The sequence below is a fragment of the Mugil cephalus genome, chromosome 23, assembly GCF_022458985.1.
Source record: "Mugil cephalus isolate CIBA_MC_2020 chromosome 23, CIBA_Mcephalus_1.1, whole genome shotgun sequence".
Classification (NCBI taxonomy): domain Eukaryota; kingdom Metazoa; phylum Chordata; class Actinopteri; order Mugiliformes; family Mugilidae; genus Mugil; species Mugil cephalus.
Genome location: NC_061792.1, coordinates 13,597,092 through 13,616,847, shown reverse-complemented (window position 1 = coordinate 13,616,847; position 19,756 = coordinate 13,597,092). Strand labels below are relative to the sequence as shown.

Genomic DNA, 19,756 nt, shown 5'->3' with positions numbered 1-19,756 from the left:
CAGAAAAGCTCCAGGAGAGTGAGAACATCTGTGGTTCAGATCGGCTCAGGTTGGTAGAGACTTACTTGGTGGTATGGGTCTGAAGATGTAGGTTCAAAATCTTATCGTTGTCTATGAATTTAGAGTCCAACGTCTCAAAGTAGAGATGAAAAAGCTCCAATGAGAAGACCAGGAAAATGTCGGACAAAAATAGTCAGGGACTGTTAGAAGAGTCTATGATGAGTGTGGATGTCATGGGTTCAAAATCTATGACAGTGTGACTTTGAAGTCCAGATTCCAAAGAGATCATGACAAAAGCGCTCAGAGAGAAGGTCCAAGTGTGATGGGTTCTGGTGGCGTGTGTTGTTGGTGGTTCAACGCGGCTGGAAGTCGAGGAGATTGGTTCGTATCCCGCCGTGCTGTCGAGGGCCTGGATATCGGGCGTGGGTCCTGTGGTAGCAGGCGCGGGGGGGGCCGTGTGCTCCCGTGGTTTCTGAGAGTAGAGGAACGGGGTATGTTCTCCATAACTAAGAGCAGCTGGAGGTTTTACACGTGGGGGGGAGGGGAGGGTCAGATAGAGAGGAGGAGCCAATAGAGGAGGAGGTTGCTAGTGGGTTAATGCGGACGGGTCAAAGGTGAAGTGGGAGGAGCCTGGTGCAGTGGGGGAGGAGTCAGTCGAGAGGAGTGGTTAATGGGTGGAGTCAGTGTGTGGTGGGAGGAGTCAGGGACAGTGTGGAAGGTGTTAGGCTTAGTGGGTGGAGTCTGCAGAGGGGGAGGGATTCATGGGAGGAGTAGCAGAGCGGGGGAGGGCTTTTCATATCTCTTTGCCGCTGCCGTGGAAGCTGTGGGATCCAGTTCAAACATATCTGTCCCTCAAACAGAGGGCAGATTAAATAACCTAAAAACATATACGTTACCTGCATGCGCGAAAGATCTCCTCTTCACGTGAAAGTCCTGGATAACCATCATGCCGCGTCTCTCCTGGAGAGATAGAACAAAAAACATGTTAGACTACAATTATGAAACAGTTCAAACAATATACGTAATATATAACAGACAGTAACATACATCATTTTAAACCACTTTAAAACGATCATTTCATTTAATACACGCACTTTTGCAAAGTTGCTGTTGTTCAGATGAAGTCTCTTAGAAACCATCATGGCGCCGGTCTTCTCTGATGTTCTGGAGTGATAGAAGTAAGGAGGTTACAACTAAACCCATAAACTATATGCCAAACAGGCATTGCAACAAAATGTGTGTTATTTCAACAATACCTGTTACTTCTAGTATTAAGAATAGTTATAGTAAAAAAAAATTGATGGTCTACAACTAGTTGGCATCCTATGTAGGTAAATAAAGAAAATGATGTGAAGGAATTTTGATTAAATGTTTAAAAAGCGTAAAATGAACAATTTAAAAAACCTGTTTTTATAATGTTAATGTAATATACTTTACTATACGGGTGTTATTGCTTTGTGAAGTCTGTTCTCTGGGTGTTGAGTCTTGGAAACCATATGGCGTGGACCGGTGTGTATATTGATATAGAAGCAGATCGTTAGAACAAAACTGTTTGTCCAGTAAACTTAGTTCATCGTGGATCTATGTATGTCCAGCAGAAAAGTCAATAGTTATAAGTATGTGGATAAGAAATGTATGAAAAAAAAGTCGTAGTATTGTATGAATTAAAAAAGTCATATTATAGTATGCAATAGAAAAGATTATTAATTGTACTATGGTTATGTATAGTATGTTGAATGAAAAAACGTCGATGGTGTACTATCTGACAAGACTGCTTTTGCTCCTTGTTTCTGTTTCTGATCTTAATTGCGTTAAAGTTGAGCTAGGGTAGTATGAACAGCCATTCAACATTACAGTATTCAGAAGGTGGACAACTTTACGTTTCCAAGATATAAAGACAATGAACAGCTCTCGCAAAACATAAGACTTCTATAGACACTTGCAGCTGAGAGATTATTCCCCAAAAGAGATGAAGGTCAAATGAAAACTATAAAATAAGGTGTTGGTGTTATCAGCGATCACACTAAACATCTTGCTTTCTATCGAGTTTGGGTGACGCAGGAAGGAATCAACACTTTATAAAACAGCAAAAGGGAGAGCAGAGCTAAAAATCCAAATACAAGAGGAGGAGTGGCACACATGTGTGAGATCAAACGTACAACAAACATATTCATTCATTGGAGGAAGTTTGCTGAAAAACCTAGCTCACTATTTTATAACAGCAAAGATAAAAAATCTAGGCAACTGGCTTCACGCGAGGACTGCATGGGAGATTTATGTGGGAGCGATCGTAGCGTGGAGGCAGACCATGAACGCATCTTTGGAAGTGTATAAATGGAGGATATACGGGGCAAAATGTTAATCTCAGGTTTTTAAATTAAAAAAAGTCTTGGGAATGTGAAATTCCAAACACAAGTGATGAGTCTTGGGATTATGAGAAGGTTGGTTTGTAGTGAAAGAAGATCTGTACTTGACTAAAGTGTTACTAGCAGAGAGTAAGACAAAGAAACTGTCAATGTGAACGCTCCAAAACAGGAGCAGTGGTTATGGAAAGATCAATCAAAGAGACGTATGCTAAATGTAAATGCTAAATGGAACAGTGGATGAATAGTAGCATCTCCAGACAGTCTGTTAGTGATATTATGTTACTTTAATTGATCTCTTTGATGTATTGTTTTTGGACATACATGTGAAAATCAATAAAAATTTAATGTTTAAAAAAAGTTAAAAAAAAAAAAAGTCATAGTATAGGATGTCCAATAAACTAAAAGTAATCGTTAGTAACTGAAAGGTAAAATTTTTCACATTCTTAATACTTGTTGCAAAGACAAAACCATCCATTTTTAGTCTTTCATCACAGTAGCAGTGTCTGTTCTTGGTGTCTCTTGTGTTGTGGTGTCTGTGTTGTTGGTTGATTTACTGTTGGTGGGGGACAAGGCAATATAACTTTCTTCCACTAATTTTTAGACGTTTCTGAATCGATTTTCCACTGGTAATTGTCTGAGTTGCAGGATTTCAGGTGAACTCAGAGAAATAAACATTCACATTCAGTTCATACATTCACAGATTCAAATTATAAATGTTTGTTCCATGTGCTCATCCACACCTGCCAAGGGTAGGAGGCCAGGACTGGCACAGGAAGTGGACGATTCAACTAGATTTATAGGAGGGGGAGTGTGGACTGTACCAGTTTGAGGTTGTATAAGGGGTGTTTGGTAGATGTACACCTTGCAGTCACAAGTTTCAACATCTGTAGTTAAAAGTTAGATATGAAGGGACAAACAGTGAAGAAGACGTGTGAATATCAACGATGAGAACTCAGAAAGGCGGTGTTGATGCTGGAGGTTTATGATATTCCTTTGTGTCTTTCTTTTGTTAATTAGTAATAATTATGTGTGTTATTTTTTACTCTGTTACATTGTTGTTTTTGCATTTTTTCTTTTTTTTCTATGTACAGCACTTTTAAATTGCACTGAATATGAAGCAATTGTTACAATGACAATGAAGTGATTCAGATTTATTTCTGAAAACGATGAACACAACAATAACAACACAACAATGATCTGATGGGCTGATTTGTTTGTCTCTCTCACCGCTTACAGTGGACAACAGCTGCAGGTTTACAGCAAACATGGATCTGTGTTGAGGACAAACTGTGTTTACTAACACTAATAATAAAGAAGTATGAACTGACTTCCAACCTCTCCACAGTCCTTTTGCGGTGTTTCATCTCTAAGTGGTACTTTATTTCATTCACACATATAAAGACACACACAGGTGTTCTGTTTCGACTTTTACTTTTGAAATGTAACCGGAAGTACTACCGTATGTAATTTGTATTAAATTAACAACTCACTCAGGTGTACTATGACAGTTTGCTGTCCATCTAGAGGTGGGGGCAGCAAGACTACCTCGTTGTCTGTATGTGAGTCCATAGACATGATAGACATGTGAGCCACGCATCAGGGCTCATATAGTAGGTTAGTGGTGATGTATAATAAGCGGATTTTCTGTGTATGCTCTATTTAATTATTTATTTCCACCTAAATGACACTTAGGTTTACGCTGTTCACCATTTTACTACACGTTTAAATGCAAAATCGCATTCTCTTCATAGTCTTCGCATATTTTATTTATATATTTTCTTGGTTTTATGATTAAGTCTTACAGTAAACTGAAGCTTGTAGCCATTTGTGTAGTTACTGTTCCCGATTGGTAATTTAATCTTGGCTACTCATCAAGCTACCGATATCGACAAGTCAACGCAAAATTATTAGGTGAAATAAAACAGTTATTTGATGCTGTGCGTGGATATTATTTTAAACTGTGTGTTGAAAACGGACCCCTTATTTTTAAAAGAAAACACTGCCAGTATCAATGGGGACGATGGTTTTTGCTCTACTACTAGCTTGGCTGTAGGTTACCACTTTACGGCCTCAAGAGGGCCTGGACTTTAACATACGGCTCTGTGTTTGGGCATTAATGGTTTAGATTTGTTTTTCGTGGGGACATATCATAACTAGATCTGTATCGAATATTTAGTTAGAAGTGAAGGGTCTATCCTTATAATTGTTTTGGTATTATTTTTTTAAATTATTCTTTTAATTTTCTATACAGTTATTGGACCCAATACTTCAGGTGTAACGATTTCAGGACGTGGGTGTAGTTACAAACTGTGGCCACCGGAGGGCAGTGAACAAACAACCTCATCATTTCAACATAATTATCAATCTTAATTTTATTTATTTATCCTTCTCAGATTCAATATATTCATACTTTTTGGTTGAATTATCTTCGTGACATTTATTATTTATTAAAATATTCCAAATAAAATGAAAATAAATCATTAATCACTACAAGGAGAATTTATGTTTGTATTTTCCTGTCTGGACCTGACAGTCGACCGTCAGCCTCCTCAAACTCAACACAACCATCAACGCTCTCATTACTTTCTTTCCTGTAGCTTTTGTTTTGACTTGTACCGTTGTGAAAATGCATCATTTGCAGGTTTCCACAACCCGTGTTGATGTACGAACACATTTACCACAGAGCAACAGAGGTGGAACCTTTCAGATCAAGAGACTTCAGAGAAAATCCTGATAGAGACGATGCAGAGATCAGCGTTTTCCTGCCTTAATGGTGAACCAGAGAAGAAAAAACTACAAACAACATCAACAGCAAATTCAAGAACAAAATCTCTATTTAACTAATTAACTGCACATGAATCTGTGCAGAGAAAGACTATAGCACAAAACAGTGACTCATGAACTGAGCTGATATTTCACGTAGCATCACAAAAAAAACCCCCAAATATCTAGCAGAACATGAGTTCCTACCCAAATGGAGCAGAAGAGAAGGTTTTTTGTTGTATTACTCTGTACCAAAGAGAAGCTAAAATCACAACAGTATGAAACAGACTTGCTGCAGAGACAGAGAAACATTAATGATATGGAACCTTTAATAAGAAGAAACCTTTCATCACAGTTTTTAAACTCCAGCTAACAGCTCTGTAATGAATGAAGCCAGATTATTATTTTAATCTACGTTAGGTGACCAGTTAATGATCCAGATATAGACCCAGGTGCTTCCAGGTCTGAACCACCTCTACACACTCCCTGTTGATGGTTACAGGCTGCAGGTGGAGCCTGGACCTCCACAAATCCACCACCGTCTCTGTAGTTTTAGCTGAATTGATCAGAAGGTGGTTCACTTTACACCATGAGATGAAGTTGTTCACTAGATTCTTGTTCATCCCTGATACATCCCACAATTGTAGTGTCATGTGAAAACTTCTACATGTGACAAGACTCTGTGTTGTAGTTGAAGTCTGAGATACTTAACTAAAATATGTATTATTTGATGTTAAAATATTTAAAAAAATATTTAATGAATTGGTAATTATATACAACTGATCATCATTTCAACAGATTTCACTGTGTTATATCTATACATCTGTGCATCACGTAAACACCAAGTTTATGGAATAAAAATGTAATAATGAAATGAAATGACTTATCTCCATCGTCTTGATGCACTGGAGTTCATAGTTCAAATATTATTTATCTTGATGTAGAAATATGGATTGTTTTTCTAATTTAATAGAAGTTTATTTAAAAGATTTAATTGTAATATAAAATAATAACAGCGCTTCGAAAAATATCATTCGTAAAGAATAGTTTATTCTCATCCTGAGTAGTTATTGCCCTCTGAACAGTGCAGATATTTCACACTTTTGGTTAATTTAACAGACCGGAAGTACTATCCGTATGCAATATACTGAACTTAACACTTCATGTATATTGACAGTTTCTGTCCACTAGAGGGCAGCAACACTCGTGTTGAAGAACTCGCGGCTTATTTTAAGGAAGATGAAGCTCTCCTCTTGACTCCACCTCCCAGTAACATGGTCCAGTCAGAGTCTCTCTACACACAAGCTGCTGCTGATTCAACCTCTGGATCATCAGGACTCAGCTCATCCTCTCTCAGCTCACATACCGTCCTGTTTAGAACAATGGCCAACATCTGGAGAGAGAAGAAGAAAGAACAGAGGAGACGATTTAGTGCTTCATCTCTCACTCTAAACGTATTCAGCTGAAGGAGATTAACAACCAATCAAGGCCTAAATCAACAGTCCCAACTTTTAAAATGTGAATATCTGCTACTTTTCTTTCTCATCAACTGAATTTCCTCCAGTTTGAAATTGTTGGTGGAACAAAAGAAGTGATCTGGACATGTTGCCTTCAGCTGCAGGAAATCAGAAAAGTAGTTTTTCTCCAGTTTCTGCTCATTTTAAAGAGAAACTAATTGATGAATAAGAACAGTCCTTTATATTCACCTCATTTAAACTGATGCTCAACCTGTAGACCCAACACCTCACAGCTGCAACCAATGGAAATGATTGATTTCTTTCTGAAGCTGAACATTCAGGTTATTGAATTTACAGCTAAATAAAGCAGTAAACTAACAAATCTTTCCATTTAAGATGCTGTGTCCATTCAAACGAGTCCCTTTGCTTTAACTTAATCACTTAATCATTGTCCTCCTGCCAAAAGAGAAGGCCTAGTTTGGAAAACAACCACTTTGAGACATTTCCAGTCACAGGGACACCTTGATAAAGTTGTTCTCATCAGAGAGGAGGAACAATCGGTCCTCAAAGAGGTTGAAGCGCGCACATTCAATCTGGAAATGTCTTTTTCATTTTCCCCGGCTGAAAAATGGCTGGAAAAGTGTTGGTGTTCTGCAGCAGAACTTGAAACTATCTGGTCCGGACTGATGTTTGGATCAGTGCGACAGAAAGGGAGACAAACGGAGATTTGTGTGGAAACGGACAGAGCAGAGGTTTTTCCTCGGAGTACGGGGAGCTAAAAACAGACTGAAAAAGTACACATTCCTCTTTTGAGGATGAGCTTCATTGTTAAACACAAAAACAAGCATTTGACGTATTAAGGTTCAACTCCCTCAACATCTTATTGGCTCAGAGGGAAGCGCACGCTTTTGTTGAACAATATTTAAAGTGAATCCTGAAACGTGATTCATCAGAAGTTATGGGTGATGACAGGTTGTCTAGATAAAGTTTGTCATCATCTGCTTGCACCTGTGTACTCTCCAACCACTCCAACTCAGACCAGCTGATGAAGTACAAGTTTAAATTGGATTAGAAATACACAGAAATATGTGTAAATATATCCACATATAACTACACGCTCTTAGAAATGACACTGTGAACGGACCAGGATGAGTGTGGAACCGGATATTATTGACATAGTATAAAGCAAGGACGCAGAAAAACGTGACACAGCAATAAATGTTTGCAGAAAATGTTCCTGATTAAGTTGCGTAATAGCAGTAGCAGTGTTTCTCAAAGGAGCCGCGAACATGTGTCCTCTCACTTTGAGCTACTTTGAATGAATAAACCAAAACTCACCGGCTCGGCTGCGTGCTGCCACAAAATATCCGCTTACTGACCAAAAACACAACTATTGTGAGGAGAGTGTCGCCCTGTTTCGCTCAGTGTCTCTTTTCTCTTTGGATGAAGCCGCAGAAACAACAGCCGCTGGCCACGCCCCCTGCGTAACGCGTACAGTGCGTCATTACGTAAGTCTGTGACACATACGTACTGTTTTATTTTATTTACCTCTAAATCACTAAAAAACACAATAAATCCTCTATTTCCTACAAACATGTAAATGAACATTAAAATGCATCAACCTGATTTAATTAATACATTTATTCCAGTTATTTTTCTACTAAAGTATTTCAACGTTTTACTAATACACTCACAATTTGTCAAATTTCCCATCATTTACTTTAACCAACACAGCATCAGCATTACTCATTTCATAGCATATGGCTGCTTTTATATTTACAATTAAAAGATGTCATGAAATAAAACTGTGCATCGACAACATCACTGTACTCTGTACAATTTTTATTTTTATTTTATTGAAAACATACAAATTGCAAAAAACATTTCTCAGATAAATGTCAGACTTCCTGTACTCTGACATCTATAATTACTCTTTAATATAAGAACGTTTCCCACTTTTACTTTATATTTTATGTGGTATTTTCAATGTTTCCTGACACAAAGTAAAAGAAATACACAAAGAAAAACGCTTCTCATGTAGAAAAACTATTTTAGCTGAAGTGCTAAATGTTAAAACACACGTATACTGTTATTTAATAACAATAATAATAACATATATTCAGCCCTGACTCCATGAAGGTCATTAGTGGAGATTTGGCTCCATCTAGAGGAGAAAATTCAAGAGGAGCTGGACTTAATTTGTTGGTTCTGTTAGAATAGATTGATTGCAGCTCTGTTGATGATGTTAAATGAGAAACATGTGGATGAAGCTCTCCTCTTGACTCCACCTCCCAGTAACATGGTCCAGTCAGAGTCTCTCTACACACAAGCTGCTGCTGATTCAACCTCTGGATCATCAGGACTCAGCTCATCCTCTCTCAGCTCACATACCGTCCTGTTTACCTTTATCTCCACCTACAGAGAGAAGAAGAAAGAAGAGAGGAGATGATTTAGTGTTTCCAGAGACTCTTTTCATCAGGTGTCAGTCAGTGATGCAGCACATCCAGTATAAAGAGCAGCAGGGACTTCAGTCCTGTTCAGAGCAGCTGTGGAGCTCAGCCAGCTTCCTTTCAGCTTCATGTTAACGTGTTGGAGCTGGAAGCTCACAGACCTGCACAGACTTTTAGCATCAAGTCTGTTTCCTCTGCACATTTCTCTCAAGTCCACAGAGGAAATAAAGTGCTGAGAGTCATCAACGCTTCATTACTGCACAAACACTTTAGTGATGGATTTCCAGCTGTTCCAACTCAATAAAGAGTCTGAGTGTGTTGATGAACATCTCATGTGTTTCTGAAGCATCAGCTGACTAAGAAACATTGAAGATATCTGATGAAACTAATGACAGAGATACAGATGTGATGACTGGACCTCAGCAGAGGTTCTGCTCTGTAGAAAGACCACATGGTTACTAAATGTAATGATGGTTCTGTGATTTACAGGCTTCAGTCAGACTGATCTCAGAGCTGTGACAAAGATGAAACTGATCAGTTGTTTAGTTTTGAGGTGAGAGAACAAAGAGTCTGAGATCAGATCTGATGAATGAGGACCACTGTCTCTATTCATCTAGTAAGGCTGTCAGCTGGAATCCACATTTATTTCCTGAAAACATCAACACAACAAGCTTCAGGATGATCTGATTGTCTGATTGTTGTCTCTGTCTTTCTGTCCAGTCTGTCTCCATTCTCCTCTGACAGCATCTCTGAAGAAAACAGCAGCAGGTTTCCAGGAAACACTTTAGATTCTGTGTCTAGTACAAAACTACTGAAAGAAGAATGAACTGACTCCAACCCTCCACTCACCTCAGAGTCTCCAGTCTACAGTCTGGACTCTTCACAAGATCAAGAAGCTGCTTCACATCTGAATCCTTCAGGTTGTTGTAACTCAGGTCCAGATGTTTCAGATGGGAGGGGTTGGACTTCAGAGCTGAGACCAGAGAATCACAGCTGATCTCTGACAAACTGCACCAACTCAATCTGAATAAAGAATAAAAGATGTTAATAAAATCACTGATAATCAATCAGATGTGTTCAGGTTTTAATGTTCAGATCAACATTACTACGTCCTAATCAATGAGCTGTTCTCTAAAATGAGTAGAGTGACTTTGTCCTTGTGTTATTGTGGATCAGGACCAATTCTGACACAAGAAAAACTAAATAATTCAATTAATAAATACCTAAATATTTATCTAAATATAAATAATTAAATACCTAAATAAATGACCTGAATGCAATTTATTTATGTATTTATCCATTTATTTATTTACTGATGCACCACTTCACATGCACCACAACATCTTCTTCAGATGAGGGGGGCTGTCCACACTGAAAAAAAAGAAGTGAATAGTACTGTTTCTTTGTATGCGTGAGAAGATGTGATACACTACAAACATCATGTACCTGGACACGGACTCCAAATACTCCATTACTGTTAATTCTACTGTATGCATGCAAAGTATGAAAGTACTAGTTGTCAACGTCACTAATCATCCTGTATGTCACATATCTGACGTTTCCAGCAAAGATAAGAGCAGGAAAATAGTTTGAGAATCCTGTGAGTTCTGGTCACATTAATTCCTTTTAAACAGGTGAGGTGGAGCAGTGTGGCAGACAGACACGGTCAAGCAATGTAGCACTTCCTCCAAATATCTGAGGGTGGACGCTTGAGCTGGTGTACCATGCTAAATGCAACAAGTTATCAGACAGGGTCCACTGCAAAAGGTAAATAGTCCTGACTGACACTGTTACTTTCTGCCACATCAGCTAAGTGCCTCGGCTCCAGCCTGCCGTTGCTGCGCTATTTCAAATCAAGCAACCTGGCTGCTGTGAAAAGGCATGTGCAGTCTATCCGTGCACTCATGTGTGGACGGCCCCCCTCATCTGAATAACACTTTGTTGTGCACCAAGAAATAAATAGTATTTATGACATATATTTAGGTATTTATTTATTTAATTCATTATTTATGGCAGGTATTTATTTATTTATTTATTTATTTATGTTTTTATTGTGGTCGACACAACATTCAGACAACTATTCATGTCAACACACATCAAGAACATGCTGCATGGATCTGGATGTGTGTGTTTGTGTGTTGTCTGGATGTAGTTCTGACTGTTTATCAATTACAAACATTTAGAAACACACATCTTTGAGATTTCAGACTTAATTTAGGAAAAGAAAAGAGAAAATTTGAAAACTTGAAAACTGAAAGGAAATGATGCTAGAACTGAAAACTAAGACTTTAAATTCTATATGAACATAAATTAAGTTCAGTTTGTAATTAAACAAATCAGATCCACAATAGTAACAGACATCCAGTGAACTGACCCCAGAGTCTCCAGTCTACAGTCTGGACTCTTCAGAAAACCACACAGATGTTTCACTACTGGATCCTTCAGGTTGTTTCCACTCAGGTCCAGGTGTTTCAGATGGGAGGGGTTGGACTTCAGAGCTGAGACCAGAGAATCACAGCTGATCTCTGACAAACTGCACCAACTCAATCTGAATAAAGAATAAAAGATGTTAATAAAATCATTGATAATCAATCAGATGTGTTCAGGTTTTAATGTTCAGATCAACATTACCACGTCCTAATCAATGAGCTGTTCTCTAAAATGAGTAGAGTGACTTTGTCCTTGTGTTATTGTGGATCAGGACCAATTCTGACACAATAAAAAGTAAATAATTCAATAAATAAATACCTAAATATATACGTAAATATAAACAATTAAATTCCTAAATAAATGACCTGAATGCAATTTATTTATGTATTTATCCATTTATTTATTTATTGATGCACCACTTCACATGCACCACAACATCTTCTTCAGATGAGGGGGGCTGTCCACACTGAAAAAAAAGAAGTGAATAGTACTGTTTCTTTGTATGTGTGAGAAGATGTGATACACTACAAACATCATGTACCTGGACACGGACTCCAAATACTCCATTACTGTTAATTCTACTGTATGCATGCAAAGTATGAAAGTACTAGTTGTCAACGTCACTAATCATCCTGTATGTCACATATCTGACGTTTCCAGCAAAGATAAGAGCAGGAAAATAGTTTGAGAATCCTGTGAGTTCTGGTCACATTAATTCCTTTTAAACAGGTGAGGTGGAGCCGTGTGGCAGACACACACGGTCAAGCAATGTAGCACTTCCTCCAAATATCTGAGGGTGGACGCTTGAGCTGGTGTACCATGCTAAATGCAACAAGTTATCAGACAGGGTCCACTGCAAAAGGTAAATAGTCCTGACTGACACTGTTACTTTCTGCCACATCAGCTAAGTGCCTCGGCTCCAGCCTGCCGTTGCTGCGCTATTTCAAATCAAGCTACCTGGCTGCTGTGAAAAGGCATGTGCAGTCTATCCGTGCACTCATGTGTGGACAGCCCCCCTCATCTGAATAACACTTTGTTGTGCACCAAGAAATAAATAGTATTTATGACATATATTTAGGTATTTATTTATTTAATTCATTATTTATGGCAGGTATTTATTTATTTATTTATGTTTTTATTGTGGTCGACACAACATTCAGACAAATATTCATGTCAACACACATCAAGAACATGCTGCATGGATCTGGATGTGTGTGTTTGTGTGTTGTCTGGATGTAGTTCTGACTGTTTATCAATTACAAACATTATTTCTAACAACAAACAGATTCTTTTTTTTTACTTACATGTTTTTCTTGCAAAAAAAAAACACGTCTTTGAGATTTTAGACTAAATTTAGGAATAGAAAAGAGAAAATTTGAAAACTTGAATGCTGAAAGGAAATGAAGCTAGAACTGAAAACTAAGACTTTAAATTCTATATGAACATAAATTAAGTTCAGTTTGTAATTAAACAAATCAGATCCACAATAGTAACAGACATCCAGTGAACTGACCTCAGAGTCTCCAGTCTACAGTCTGGACTCTCCAGAAAACCACACAGATGTTTCACTCCTGAATCCTGCAGGTTGAAGTGGTAACTCAGGTCCAGATGTTTCAGATGGGAGGGGTTGGACTTCAGAGCTGAGACCAGAGAATCACAGCTGATCTCTGACAAACTGCAGAAACTCAATCTGAATAAAGAACAAAAGATGTTAATAAAATCATTGATAATCAATCAGATGTGTTCAGGTTTTAATGTTCAGATCAACATTACTACGTCCTAATCAATGAGCTGTTCTCTAAAATGAGTAGAGTTACTTTGTCCTTGTGTTATTGTGGATCATCATCATGTCAGCCTTCTACACACATCATCCAAACATCAACACAACATTCAGACAACTATTCATGTCAACACACATCAAGAACATGCTGCATGGATCTGGATGTGTGTGTTTGTGTGTTGTCTGGATGTAGTTCTGACTGTTTATCAATTACAAACATTATTTCTAACAACAAACTGATTTTATTTTTAGTTTACTTTTTTTACTTATACATTTTTCTTGCAAACAAAAAAAAACACGTCTTTGAGATTTTAGACTAAATTTAGGAAAAGAAAAGAGAAAATTTGAAAACTTGAAAACTGAAAGGAAATGAAGCTAGAACCGAAAACTAAGACTTTAAATTCTATATGAACATAAATTAAGTTCAGTTTGTAATGAAACAAATCAGATGCACAATAATAACATTCATCCAGTGAACTGACCTCAGAGTCTCCAGTCTACAGTCTGGACTCTCCAGAAAACCACACAGATGTTTCACTCCTGAATCCTTCAGGTTGTTTTCACTCAGCTCCAGATGTTTCAGATGGGAGGGGTTGGACTTCAGAGCTGAGACCAGAGAATCACAGCTGATCTCTGACAAACTGCAATCAACCAATCTGAATAAAGAATAAAAGATGTTAATAAAATCACTGATAATCAATCAGATGTGTTCAGGTTTTAATGTTCAGATCAACATTACTACGTCCTAATCAATGAGCTGTTCTCTAAAATGAGTAGAGTGACTTTGTCCTTGTGTTATTGTGGATCATCATCATGTCAGCCTTCTACACACATCATCCAAACATCAACACAACATTCAGACAACTATTCATGTCAACACACATCAAGAACATGCTGCTGACCTCAGTCAAGTCTCTCATTACAGGATCAATATCAAATCACACATGTTGAAAACAAACTGTTCATTATTTCATTGGTTCCATGACCTTCTTCTTCCTGTATTTGGTATCTCAGTAGGTTGGTGTCGTTAAAATGTTAAAGGACAAGTTCATATTTTCAAGTCTGTCTTCAAACAGCAGTCACATGTCAGATGAACATTACAGAGTTCTTAGAATTCCTACTGTCCACACTGACTGTGAAGTGGTCTCTTCCTAACAGAACTACACTGGAAGAAATGACTTGATGAGTTTCTCCACAGACAGTATGAACAGAAAGAATGATTCCTGACTCCAATAACTCTTTAAATGTACATGTGAACACTAGACTGGTCCTGATTTTAGATCAGACCGACCACCGATGACTGAGGAGACACCTGCTGATATTACAACATGATGCTCCTTCATTTAAACCAACTGTTGCTGGTCCATTTTCTATCTGTCAATCCTGACAAGAGAACTGTTTAATGTGATAAAAACATTCAGTGAACTGACCTCAGAGTCTCCAGTCTACAGTTTGGACTCTTCAGTCCATCACACAGATGCTTCACTCCTGAATCCTCCAGGTTGTAGTTGTTTCTCAGGTCCAACTCTGTCAGATGGGAGGGGTTGGACTTCAGAGCTGAGGCCACAACTTCACAGTGTCTCTCTGAGAGTCCACAGCCAGAAAATCTGTCATGACACATAAATATAACATATGTTAATATGAATGAAGACACTTTATTATTTACTTCATGCATGTGATAACAAACAGTTGGACTCATCCTGTTTGACATTTTGTTTTTCACATCAGTGATTCAGCTTCTTATCTGACATGAAACAATAATTTTCATCAGTTTCTCTTAAACCTGCAGACTTTTAAACTTTGCTTTGTTTTAATCTTTAAATGAATGGAGATAAATGGAGTTGCATTTAGGCTTCTTCCACACAGTCTGTCAGTGTGATCTGATCTAATGTCTGACTCCACAAAGTCGTCATGATTAAAATTATCAAAATGTGGAAAACATCCCTTTAAGACACATTTAGAAGAGATTAAAAATGTACGATTAATGTCTAATTACATATATTATTCTATAGACAACACTACTGCACTGTATTTATGAATGATGGAAGATAAACAGAAGTAAAAAATGTCAAAAATAAAGATTATTAAAATACACCTGTAACAAAATACAACTGACATGTAATGTAAACAAGTTAAACACTGTTTCATAGAGTGAAAAATTAATAGTGTGAACATTTAAAGAACTAAACTAATCTAAACTCATTCATAATGTTAGTTACATCTGGACTCACTGAGCCTTTCTGCAGTTCCTCACAGCTGGAATCAGTCTCCGTCGTCCCTCCCATGAAGTGTAGAACATGTTCAGGTTCAACTCATCCAGAACCTCCTCTGACATCTGCAGCATGTAGGCCAGAGCTGAGCAGTGGATCTCAGAGAGTTTCTTCTCTGATCTGTTCTCTGACTTCAGGAACTCTTGGATCTCCTGATGAACTGAGAGGTCATTCATCTCCATCAGACAGTGGAAGATGTTGATGTTTCTGTCAGGAGAAATGTTGGACATGTTCATCTCCTTCAGGTTGTTGATGGCTCTCTGGATGATTTTTGGACTGATCTGTGTCTGACCCAGCAGACCTCTTAACAGTCTCTGGTTGGACTGCAGACAGACGCCATGAAGGAAGCGAACCATCAGGTCCAGGTGACCATTTTTACTCTGCAGAGATTTCTCCATGACTCTGTTCAGGAAGACATCCAGAGTTGAGTCATTGTAGTTTTGTCCCAGGAAGTCCTCCAGCACCTCTGTCTTCCTGTTGGTGTAACAGTGGATCATGTAGACTGCAGCCAGAAACTCCTGAACACTCAGATGGACGAAGCAGAACACCTTGTCCTGGTACAGTCCTCTCTCCTCTTTAAAGATCTGTGTCAACACTCCTGAGTACACTGAGGCTGCTCTGATATCGATGCCACACTCTGTCAGGTCTGATTCATAGAAGATCAGGTTTCCTTTCAGCAGCTGATCAAAAGACAGTTTTCCCAGAGACTCAATCATCTTCCTAGTCTCTGGACTCCAGAGTGGATCTGTCTCAGATCCTCCATCATACTTGACCTTCTTCACTTTGGTCTGAACCACCAGGAAGTGGATGTACATCTCAGTCAGGGTCTTGGGCAGCTCTCCTCCCTCTCTGGTTTTCAACACATCCTCCAGAACTGTAGCAGAGATCCAACAGAAGACTGGGATGTGACACATGATGTGGAGGCTTTGTGATGTCTTGATGTGGGAGATGATGCTGCTGGCCTGCTCCTCATCTCTGAACCTCTTCCTGAAGTACTCCTCCTTCTGGGGGTCAGTGAACCCTCTGACCTCTGTCACCATGTCAACACACTCAGGAGGGATCTGATTGGCTGCTGCAGGTCGTGTGGTTATCCAGAGGTGAGCAGAGGGAAGCAGTTTCCCCCTGATCAGGTTTGTCAGCAGCACATCCACTGAGGTGGACTCTGTAACATCAGTCAGGATCTCATTGTTGTGGAAGTCCAGAGGAAGTCGACACTCATCCAGACCGTCAAAGATGAACACAACCTGGAAGTCTTCAAACCTGCAGATTCCTGCTTCTTTGGTTTCAGTGAAGAAGTGATGAACAAGTTCCACCAAGCTGAACTTTCTATCTTTCAACACATTCAGCTCTCTGAAAGTCAATGGAAATGTGAAGTGGATGTCCTGGTTGGCTTTGTCTTCAGCCCAGTCCAGAGTGAACTTCTGTGTTAAGACTGTTTTCCCAATGCCAGCCACTCCCTTTGTCATCACTCTTCTGATTGGTCCATGTCTTCCAGGTGAGGCTTTAAAGATGTCTCCTGGTCTGATGGTTGTTTCTGGTCTGTCTAGTTTCCTGGATGCTGTTTCAATCTGTCTGACCTCATGTTCATCATTGACCTCTGCAGTCCCTCCCTCTGTGATGCTCTGTGTAGATCTCATTCAGAAGAGTTGAGTTTCCTGCTTTAGCAATCCCCTCAAACACACACTGGAACTTCTCCTTCAGACTAGATTTAAGTTCACGTCGACAAACTGCAGCTTCATGTCCTGAATGGACAAACAACAAATAAGATCAGTAAATAGATTTCCAACATTTCCTGAAGGAATGAGTGAATATACTGTATCTTGTTCCATCTCTTTAGACATTAGTAAATGTTTAGTTCATTCATCAGCTTAAATGTTCATAGAAATCCTCTTACTGATCTGCAGACGATCAGCCAGCTCCTCCTGCTTCATTCTCCTCAGGAAGTTCAGTGTGATCTTCACAAATGCGTCTCTGCTGCTCCTCCTCTGCTCTTCATCCTCACCCTCCAACACCTCCTCATCCTCCCTCTGACTCTCTAAGCATTCTGGGTAATCTGGACTCAGATCCCTCTGAATCTTCTTCAGCTCCTTCTTCACAAAAGTGACAATGTTGTCCTCCAGCAGCTGGAAGAGAAAACTATCTGAGTGACAACCAGACTGAAATCATGGAGACAAACATCAGATTCATGTTGGACAGACTGACAGTCCACTGGTCTACAAAGAGCAGCATGGAGATGATGGAAAGTAGTTGTTGTCCATGTACAGACCTTAAATATGGAGTCCAGCTGTGTTTGACGCTGATGAACAGACTGATCACTGAGAACATTTAAACTCTGCTGCTTCACTCTGTGAATGAATCTTCAACAATTAGTTCACATTATTGTCTCCACCATCTGTAATTAATGTTTGTTTTTCCTCTCAAACATGAAGAGTTAATGACTGTGTGTTGTGTCATAAATAAATAATCTCTACTGTGACATTAATAAAGAGGTGAAACCACTGATCAATTCTAAACCTGATGACTGAGAATCACAGAAAGTCCACATGTCTCAATCATCTGATTTTTTTTGTTCATGAACTAGTTTCATAAACGTCTCCTCTCTGCTTCTGGACACTGATACAAACAGCTGATCTAGATTTGGTGAAATACATACGTTAACACTGGTGTCAGTGGTGACTTTGTTACTAAACCTTTTACATACAATACTCCATCAGATAACAGAGTCCTTCATCTTTCTGTCAGATTTACATCTTCCTGAACTATTTTCCTCTGAGTCCGAAAATGACAGATATAGAAGACTAGTTCTGTTCATATCTGTCAGTGATGATTTAAATGAATTTATATCTTACTTCATGAAGGAAGGTAACAGCCTTTCGAAGTTAAACAACCAATCTCTCATCATAGAGCTGGGTTCACGTTCTGGTTCTTGTGAGTCTGGTTTCTGTTGTTTCCTGGTAGATGGAGAGAAATCCTCAGTTTATCAGATTTAAACAATCAACAGATGAAACTTAACTTAAAGTCCAACAGGAATATTATCACATACATAAACCCAGAAAGCCTCTGACATCACACAGTAACCTAGTCTAAAGGTGCTGCTTGTGTTACCAGTCGATGATGAAAACATAAATGTTCCACAGTTAGTTCAGGAGAGACGTATTGTGGCTCTATAGTAGCAGGATTTACTCAGAAGTACATCTGACCATGATGTTAATTTTAAATTAATTTATAATTTACTTCTTCACAGTTGAGGGTTCTTGTCTTTTAAAGTGAATGATGGCTTCTTTTGATTGATCACTCTTCATAGACACACAGCTGGGTTCAGGTTTCTGCTGCTTCCTGATGGATTGAGAGAAATTCACTAATTATCAACATTCAACAAGTTCAACAAATTCTGAAGCTTCACACAATGAACATAGTATTTCACATATAAACTCCAGAGGACAGTTATTATTTCTTTACCTCTTCACAGTTGAGGGTTCTTGTCTTTTAAAGTTAATGAGTTCATCTTTTGATCGATCACTCCTCATAGACACACAGCTGGGTTCCGGTTTGAAGTCGTCAGATTCTTCTCTCTGATGACTCCTAGGAGACAAACATGAAAAACATTACCTCACAGTTACTGAAGCTGCTATAAAAACTAGAAAGAGCAGATCACTGTGGACCAACTGGACCACTGAGACCAGCTGAAAACCTGACTGAACACAAGGGGGCGCTCACTGACTTCTGTACGTCTTGTAACATTATCTTACCTTTTCTCAGATAAATGTTGTTGTTTAAAATGCTGTTCTCCACTCAGAGTGGTTTTAGAGGGAGGGACTCCCTCCTCTCTGTCCTCACACTGATCCATTCTGCTGGATTCACATCAGCTCACACACACTTTCTACCTTCACCTGCAGAGGAAACACAAATCATTCACCTGAACATCAAATCCTTGACATCATTTCTGCTGTAAAATCATCAGCTGCTCCTCCAGTGACTGGTTCTTATTTTCTGACTCATATCAGATGCTGTTTCTTATGAGTCCACTTTCTGTCTTCTACTATCAGTTGTTGTTTTTCTACTATCAGTCCAGTAAACTGAGTCATGAAGCTGCAGAAGTGAAAAGCAGTTAAACACAGACTGAACCTTCATCTACAAACATTAAAGAGCAGAAACAAAGAGTAAAGTTACTGAACACAAAGTTAAAGTTTGAAACTAAACTTGCAGCTTATTTAACCAGTCCTGAAACAAATCCAACAAT

At 38.8% G+C, this 19,756-nt stretch overlaps 1 protein-coding gene across 1 annotated transcript in view; it reads right to left on the bottom strand.

The window, feature by feature from the left end:
• LOC125000976 (inositol polyphosphate-4-phosphatase type I A-like) overlaps positions 1-8,056 on the bottom strand; it is a 59,398-nt gene extending 51,342 nt beyond the window's left edge. The window contains exon 1 of the mRNA XM_047576797.1: positions 7,925-8,056. The gene's annotated coding sequence lies outside the window, so the exon portion shown is untranslated. The remainder of the gene's footprint in view (positions 1-7,924) is intronic.
• Positions 8,057-19,756: the final 11,700 nt, after the last annotated feature.